This window comes from Rhinopithecus roxellana, chromosome 8 (assembly GCF_007565055.1).
Source record: "Rhinopithecus roxellana isolate Shanxi Qingling chromosome 8, ASM756505v1, whole genome shotgun sequence".
Taxonomy (NCBI): domain Eukaryota; kingdom Metazoa; phylum Chordata; class Mammalia; order Primates; family Cercopithecidae; genus Rhinopithecus; species Rhinopithecus roxellana.
The window spans coordinates 116,713,729-116,722,262 of record NC_044556.1 but is presented as its reverse complement, the minus strand read 5'-3'; the positions used below and the strand labels follow the sequence as shown (position 1 = coordinate 116,722,262).

Below are 8,534 nucleotides of genomic sequence, written 5' to 3'. Positions count from 1 at the left end.
CCAGCAAGTTTTTATTGGCAATTTTCAAGGGGGATGGAGTGCACGAATAGGGTGTGGGTCACAGAGATCACATGCTTCAAGGGTGACAAAAGATCACAAGGCAGAAGGTCAGGGCAAAAGTAAAATCACTAATGAATTTCCATGTCTTGCTGTGCACCCATTGTCAGGGTTCAAGAGCAGAGAACCAGTCTGACTAGAATTTGCCAGGCTGGAATTTCCTAATCCTAGCAAGCCTGGGGGTGCTGCAGGAGACTAGGGTGTGTTTCATCCCTATCTACATCTGCATAAAGGCAGACACTCCCAGGGCGGTCATTTCAGAGGCCTCCCCTGGGAATGCATTCTTTTCCCAGGGCTGTTAATTATTAATATTCCTTACTAGGGAAAGAATTCAGCAATACTTCTCTTACCCGTTTTTGGTAATAAGAGAAATATGACTCTGTCCTGCCCAGCCCACAGGCAGCCAGACTTTAAGGTTATCTCCCTTGTTCCCTGAAAATTGCTGTTATCCTGTTCTTAAGGTGCCCATATTTCATATTGTTCAAACACACATGCTCTACAAACAATTTTGTGCAGTTAACGCAGTCATCACAGGGTTCTGAGGCGACATACATCCTCAGCTTACAAAGATGATGGGATTAAGAGATTAAAGTAAAGACAGGCATAGGAAATCACAAGAGTATTGATTGGGGAAGTGATAAATGTCCATGAAGTCTTCACAATTTATGTTCAGAGACTGCAGTAAAGATAGGCATAAGAAATTATAAAAGTATTAATTTGGGGAACTAATAAATGTCCATGAAATCTTCACAATTTATGTTCTTCTGCCATGGCTTCAGCTGGTACCCCCGTTTGGGGTCCCTGACTTCCCACAACATCATTCACATACTTTGAAAATATTTTCTCACATTCTGTAGGTTGTGTGTTTACTCTGTTGACAGTTTCTTTTGCTGTGCAGAAGCTCTTAAGTTTAATTAGTTGTCAATTTTTGCTTTTGTTGTAATTGCTTTTGGTGTCTTTGTCACAAAATCTTTGCCTGCCCTTATGTGTAGATGGTATTGCCTAGGTTGTCTTCCAGGGTTTCTGTAGTTTTGTGTTTTACATTTAAGACTTTAATCCATCTTGAGTTGATTTTTGTGTATGATGCAAGGAAGGTATCTGGCTTCATTTTTCTGTATATTGCTAGCCAGCTATCCCAGTACCATTTATTAAATAGGGAGTTTTTTTTCCTATTGCTTGTTTTTGTCAGTTTTGTTGTGGATAAGATGATCATAGGTGTGCAACCTTATTTATGGGCTCCTCATTCTGTTCTATTGGTCTATGTGTCTGCTTTTGTACCAGTACTATGCTGTTTTAGTTACTGTAGCCCTGTAGTATAGTTTGAAGTTGGGTAACATGATTCCTTCAGCTTTGTTCTTTTTGCTTAGGATTGTCTTGGCTATTTGGGCTCTATTTTGGTTCCATATGAATTTTAAAATAGTTTTTTTTAGTTCTGTGAAGAATGTTCTTGCTAGTTTCATAGGAATAGCATTGAATCTGTAAGTTGCTTTGGGCAGTATGGCCATTTTAATGATATCAGTTCTTCCTATTCATGATCATGGGATGTTTTTCCATTTGTTTGTGTCTTCTCTGATTTATTTGAGCAGCGTTTTGTAATTTTCGTTGTAAAGATCTTTCACCTCCCTGGTTATCTGTATTCCTAGGTATTTTATTCTTTTTGTGGCAATTGTGAATGTGATTGTCTTTCTGATTTGGCTCTTGACTTGGCTGCTTTTGGTGTATAGGAAAGCTAGTGATTTTTGTACATTGATTTTGTATCCTAAAAGTTTGCTGAAGTTGTTTATCAGGTGAAGAAGTTTTGGGGGTGCTACTATGATTTTCTAGATATAGAATCCTGTTGTCTGCAAGCAAAGATGGTTTGACTTCCTCTCTTCCTATTTGAATTCCCTTTATTTCTTTCTCTTGCCTGATTGCTCTGTCAAAGACTTCCAATACTATGTTGAATAGGAGTAGAGAGAGGGTATCCTTGTGTTATGCTGTTTTTCAAGGAGAATGCTTCCAGCTTTTGCCCATTCAGTAAAATGTTGGTGGTGGGTTTCTCATAGATGGCTCTTATTATTTTGAGGCATGTTCCTTCAATACCTAGTTTATTTAGAGTTTTTAACATGAAGTGGTGTTGAATTTTTATTCAAAGCTTTTTCTGTGTGTACTGAGATAATCACGTGGTATTTATCTTTAGTTCTGTTTATGTGATGAATCACATTTACTGATTTGTGTATGTTGAACTAACCTGTGTCCTGAGGATGAAGCCTACTCAATTGTGGTGGATTAGCTTTTTGATGTGCTGTTGGATTCAGTTTGCAAGCATTTGTTGAAGACTTTTACATCAATGTTCATCAACGATATTGGCTTGAAGTTTTCTTTTTTTGTTGTGTCTCTGCTGGGTTTTGGTATCAGTATGATGCAGAGTGAGTTGGGGTAGAATCTCTTCTCCTCAATTTTTGGGAATAGTTTCAATAGGAGTGGCACCAGCTCTTCTTTGTAAATCTGGTACAATTTGGCTGTGAATCCATCAGGTCCTGGGCTTTTTTGATTCATAGGCTATTTATTACTGTTTCAGTTTCAGAGCTTATTATAGGGGTCTGTTCAGGGAATTAGTTTCTTCCTGATTCAGTTTTGGGAGGGTGGATATGTCCAGGAATTCAGCCATCCCTGCTAGGTTTTCTATTTTGTGTGCATAGAAGTATTTGTATTTATTTCTGTTGTTTACTTTTATTTCTGTGGGGTCAATGGTAACACTCCCTTTGTCATTTCTAATTGTGATTATGTGGATCTTCTCTCTTTTCTTCTTTAGTAGGCTAGCTAGCAGCTTATTTTTTTTTTCAAAAACACAACTGGATTCGTTGATCTTTTGAATAGTTTTTCATGTCTCAATCTCCTTCATTCAGCTCAGCCCTGATTTTGCTTATTTCTTGTCTTTTGCTAGCTCTGGAGCTGATTTGTTCTTGCTTCTCCACTTCTTTCAGTTGTGATGTTAGGTTATTAGTTTGAGATCTTTCTAACTTTTTGATGTGGGCATTTAGTGCTATGTATTTCCCTTTTAACACTGCCTTATCTGTGTTCTAGATATTCTGGTATGTTTTATCTTTGTTCTCATTAGTTTCAAAGAACTTCTTGACTTCTGCCTTAATTTCATTATTTACCCAAAAGTCCTGCATGAGCATGCTGTTTATATTTCCAAGCAATTGTATGGTTTTCAGCAATTTTCTTAGCCTTCACTTCTATTTTTATTGTGTTGTGGTTTGAGAGTCTGTTTGGTATGATTCCAGTTCTTTTGTATTTGTTGAGGATTGTTTTATGTCCAATTATGTGATCAATTTTAGAGTATGTGCCATTTGGTTATGCAAATAATGGATATTCTATTGTTTTCAGATGGAGATTTCTGTAGAGGTCTATCAGATCCATTTGGTCTAATGTTGAGTTCAGGTCCTGAATATCTTTATAATTTTCTGCCTCAGTGATCTGTCTAGTACTATCAGTGGAATGTTGAAATCTCCCACTATTATTGCATGGAAGTCAATGTCTCTTTGTATGTCTCTAAGAAGTTGCTTTATGAATCTGGGTGTCCCTATGTTGGGAGCATATATATTTAAGATAGTTGGTCTTCTTGCTGAATTGAATCTTTTACCATTATGTATTGCCATTCTTTGTCTTTTTTGATATTTGTTGTTTTGAAGTCTGTTTTGTCTGAAATTAGGATTGCAAACCCTTCTTTTTTCTGTTTTCCATTTGCTTGGTAGCTTTTCCTCCATCCCTTTATTCTGAGCCTATATGTGTTACTGCATGTGAGATAGGTCTCTTGAAGACAGCATACCATTGGGTCTTGCTTTTTTATCCAGCTTGCCACTCTGTGCCTGTTAAGTGGGGGCATTTAGCCTATTTATGTTCAAGGTTGGTACTGATATGTGTGGATTTGATCCTGTCATTGTGTTGTTAGCTGGTTAATATGTTGGCTTGTTTGTGTGGTTGCTTTATAGTGACACTGGTCTGTGTGTTTAAATGCTAACATCTTATAAAAAGTATTTTTCATCATTTTATCTCCATGTTTCATTCTGTGTAATCTCTGCTGATGTATCTTCCAGTCCTCTATATCTTTTTTCAGCTACATTTAGTCTAATTTTTATGACTCTCTTTTTCATATGTAGAAATTCTTTTTTTCACAGTCATTTCCTTATGACTTAGGTTTCTTCTATATCTTTAATAATTAAAAACTTTATATATTCTTTGAGAATGCTCTTTTTATTCAATTTTCTTGCATTAGAGATTGGTCTGTTAACCCAATATTTGGAGAGCTATTCATCCTGTTTTGTGTGTGTGTGTGTGTGTGTGTGTGTGTGTGTGTGTGTGACTGCTGATGCTGTCTCATTTTGTATCATTTTCATGTATATGGTTTGTAATTTATTTATTATGATCTCATCTTCAGTAATTATTTTTCCTTACCTGTGGGAGTCTATACTGCAACCTGAAGTACAGAAGAACAGTTTTACATCTGCTTTTGCTAGGTACTCTAGCATGTTTGTGGTCTTTTAATTTTTTGTTTTAGGAATTTATACAACATGCACATGGTATAAATTTGAACTCCAAACCCATGTGTGCCATATGCCTGGTGTTTCTATCTTTCATGGAAGCCTATCACTCAGAGTCCTAAGAAAATATAGGCCTTCTCTGATGCTTCTTTAGGGCACAGGGCAAAATCATTCTAGTTGCTGTTTTACTCAGAGGGTAGCTTTCTTAATACTCTGGATGTATGCAGGGGTCATACTCTGACATCTTCATGTCTTGTAGTACTTACATCTAGTTTGGTTGTAAAATTCCAATCCATGGTCTGTAGGATCTGTTCAGCCAGTATCTCCTCTGGTCTTCTCAACATTGGATCATGAATGGGCTGCTCTGGCTTTAAGTTCCTTCTTCATTTCTGAACCAGAAATTTCTCATCTTTATTTGAATTCCCTTTTTATTTTTATTTTTTGAAGGGAGTGAGTGGTTACTTACTCATCTTAGCTCAGTCTAGAGGTTGTTAGAAATAGAAATCTCTAGATCCTATTAATTTTTAGAACCCAGAGACTTTTAATAATCTCTACAGATAGTCTTTCACTTATGCATTAGAAATTAAGATATACTTAATCACATATATATATTTATGCACACCTTATGAGAATTATATAAGTATATTTGTGTGTGTGTGTGTGTGTGTGTGTGTTTGTATTTGATTATGTTGATCTTTCGCCTTTCTGAAAAGCCACTGGTTGAGGCTTTCAGTCATTGGGTTTGTACAGACATAGAAAAGCACACAAATGAGGGCAGCTCCTGCACTGTGCAGGCCAGCTGTTCCTGCACCAGCCAGTTGGAGCCCAGAAACATATAGAAGTCATAGGGACAATCCATTATTTCGAGTAGTACAAATGTCAGGACCCTTAGGAGTCTTTGATGTATAAAAAATGTCTACCATATGATATTTAGCAAACTAAATGGCTAGGATGCAGGCAGACAAGACAGGTTCTGATGTGTGCTGGCTGCTATAACACTCTAATAGAGCAAGGACACATATGCTTAGTTTGTTTTTAATGCCCCCTTCTTGTATCTTTCTTTCTTTAATAATAATTCCTTCTAGTACACCCTATGGGCACATTATTCTTTATGCTAACATGTAAATGATAGATCACTTTGATTTATCTATTACTTTGTATTCAAGCTGAGGTCTTAACAAAGAAAGGAAAGTATTATTATTTCACGTCTAAGTATACCCGACACTATGGAAGCTGCTAGGCTTTCCATTTAGTTAAAGGTCATTTGTTGAGTCCCACAGTATGCCATTGGATTCAGCTTGCTAGTATTTTGTTGATGATGTTTCATCTATGTTCATCAGGGATATTGACCTGTGGTTTTTTTCTGTGTTTTTATCTGGTTTTAGTATCAGAATTATGCTGGCCTGGTACAACGAATTTAGAAGAATTCCCAGTTTTTCAAGTTTTTGAAATTTGTTTCCTTTAAAATTTTGATGGACTTCATCAGTGAAGTTATCAGGTCTTGGGCTTTTATTTGTTTGGAAGCTTTTTATTAGTGATTCAATCTTATTGTTTGTTATTGGTCTGTTCAGGTTTTCTATTTCTTCCTAGTTCAATTTAGGTAGGAATGTATATCCATTTCCTCTAGATTTTCCAGTTTGTTGGCATATAGTTATTCGTAATAATCTCTAATAATTCTTTATGTTTCTGTGGTATCAGCTGTAATGTATCCTTTTTCACTTTTGATTTTATTTATTTTGGTCTTGTATCTTTTTTCTTCATCAATGTAGCTAGTGGTTTGCAAATTAATTTATCTTTTCCAAAAAATCCCTTCATTTTGTTGATTGTATATTTTTTGTTTCTATATTGTTTATTTCTGACTTGATCTTTATACTTTCTTTCCTTCTGTTAATTTTGGGTTCAGTCTGTTTTGCATTTCTGCTTCCTTGAGATACATAGTTAGATTTTTTATTTGAAATATATATTTTTCATGTAGGTGTTTATTGCTATAAACTTTCCTCTTAGAATAACTGCTTTTGCTGTATCCCATATGTTTTAGTATATTGTGTTTCTATTTTCACTTCTTTCAATACATTTTTGAATTTTCTTTTTAATTTATTTATCTACCTTTTTGTTTTCTCACTGCCTCTTTGATCAGATCTTTATTCAAAAGAAGTTGTCGAAAATCATTTGACCTTTATGCAATAATCAAATTTAAAGAGTTTATGCAGCAGGCTTCTTTTCCTCTGTAGTAGGTTTCTTTTCTCCTGGCTTCTTTTCAGGGGCTGGTTTCTTGGTAGCTGCTGCCCTTTATCCCCACCAGAGGCTTCTTCTGCTTCTTAACACCAACAGTAACCTTCTTTCTTTTCTTACCTACCACAGGCTTCTTTCCTGCAACCTGCTTCTTATCTGATTTGGCTTCTAGTGCTGTAGCTGCTGCTACTGCCTTATCCACCCAGAGCTTGTGATTCCTGGCCTGGTGAAGAATGGCGTTCTGGCTCATGGTCTTTGTGTATGAGTGTAGCTTCAACGTGGTTCTCAGGTTTTTCAGTTAAGTTCTTCTTTAGGACTCTGTGATGAATCTTGTTGTGTGGTGCTCAAAGGGCTCTTTGGATCTCTGGGCTTTTCAAGATTCTGCTAAGATCTGTATTGATCATCTTGTGCATGGGAAGATTGTAGTTACTCTTGAGGGAAGCAGCTTAATGCCAAGTGCCATATAATTAATCTAACTTCTGGAAAGCACTTTTGATCCACATGCAGAAATGTCCCACATGCCCACCAGGAGCAAGCTTCAAAATGTTCAGTTTGCTTACATTAAGCAGAGTAATTCCAAGGATGCTTCTGAAGGCCTTGATGATACCATTATCCTCATTATAGATGATGCAGGGGTCTCTGCACTGGATTTGGTGATGGTTTCTCATTTTGCTGTTGCCAGCTCTCATTTGCTGAGAGGCATAGACCTTTTTTATATCATTTCAGGCTTTAAGTTTCTTAAGAAGCAAAACAGCCTCCTTGATCTTCTTGTAGCCTTCAACTTTATCTTCGACTACCACAGGAAGTTCAGGAACTTCCTCAATATGATGACCTTTAGACATGACCATACTGGGAAGGCTGAGGCAGCCAGGGCAGAACAGATGACATATAGTTTTTGGGTTGTGTTCACTCTATGATGCTAATGGCATCAGGTTTTGGTTTGTGCAAACATTCTGCCTCCACAACACATGTTTCCAGAAGCACCCTGGCCAGAATGGTGAGTCCCACCACCTTGAACTCTGGGAATTTGAGCCACAGCTCTGCCAGTACCCCAAGACTCAGCACTGGTCTGATGACCTGCTAATTCACTGACAGCATAGAGCTGTCTGTTGTTTTTGTGCAAGTCGGTGTGAACAAAGTTCACAATATCTTGTCAAATAGGAGCCTTGAATACAGCAGGCAAAGTAACATTTTTGACAGATGACTCCCACTTTTTGGAGTACACCGATATCAGTGAGTGAGCACATGTCATGGCGGAGAGAGGAGACAGTCATGTTCCTCTCAGCCCAGCTGCTGCCACAGGAAAAGGACTACCTGTTGTTTAATTTCCAAGTATTTGTACAGTTTCCAAAATTACTCTTGTTATTGATTTCTAGTTTTATACCAATGTTGTCAGAAAGCATACTTGATATGATTTTGATTAAAAAGTTTTTTGACACTTGCTTTGTGGCCTAACACATGGATTTTCATGAAGAATGTACCATGTATTGATGAGAGGAATGTGTATTATACAGGTATTAGATAAAATGTTTTGTAAATGCCTATTTGGTCCGTGTGGTCTATAGTGCAATTTAAATCTGATATTTCTTTGCTGACTTTCTGTCTAGATGATTTGTCCAATGCCAAGAGTGGAATGTCAAAATCTCCAAGTATTTTTGTACTGAAGTTTATTTCTCCATTTAGAACTAATAATATTTGCTTTACATATCTGGGTGCTTC

The 8,534-nt window shown here is 36.9% G+C and overlaps 1 pseudogene; it reads right to left on the bottom strand.

Moving 5' to 3' along the window:
* Positions 1–6,785: 6,785 nt before the first annotated feature.
* Positions 6,786–8,103, bottom strand: LOC104670194 (annotated as a pseudogene).
* Between the last annotated feature and the right edge of the window lie 431 nt (positions 8,104–8,534).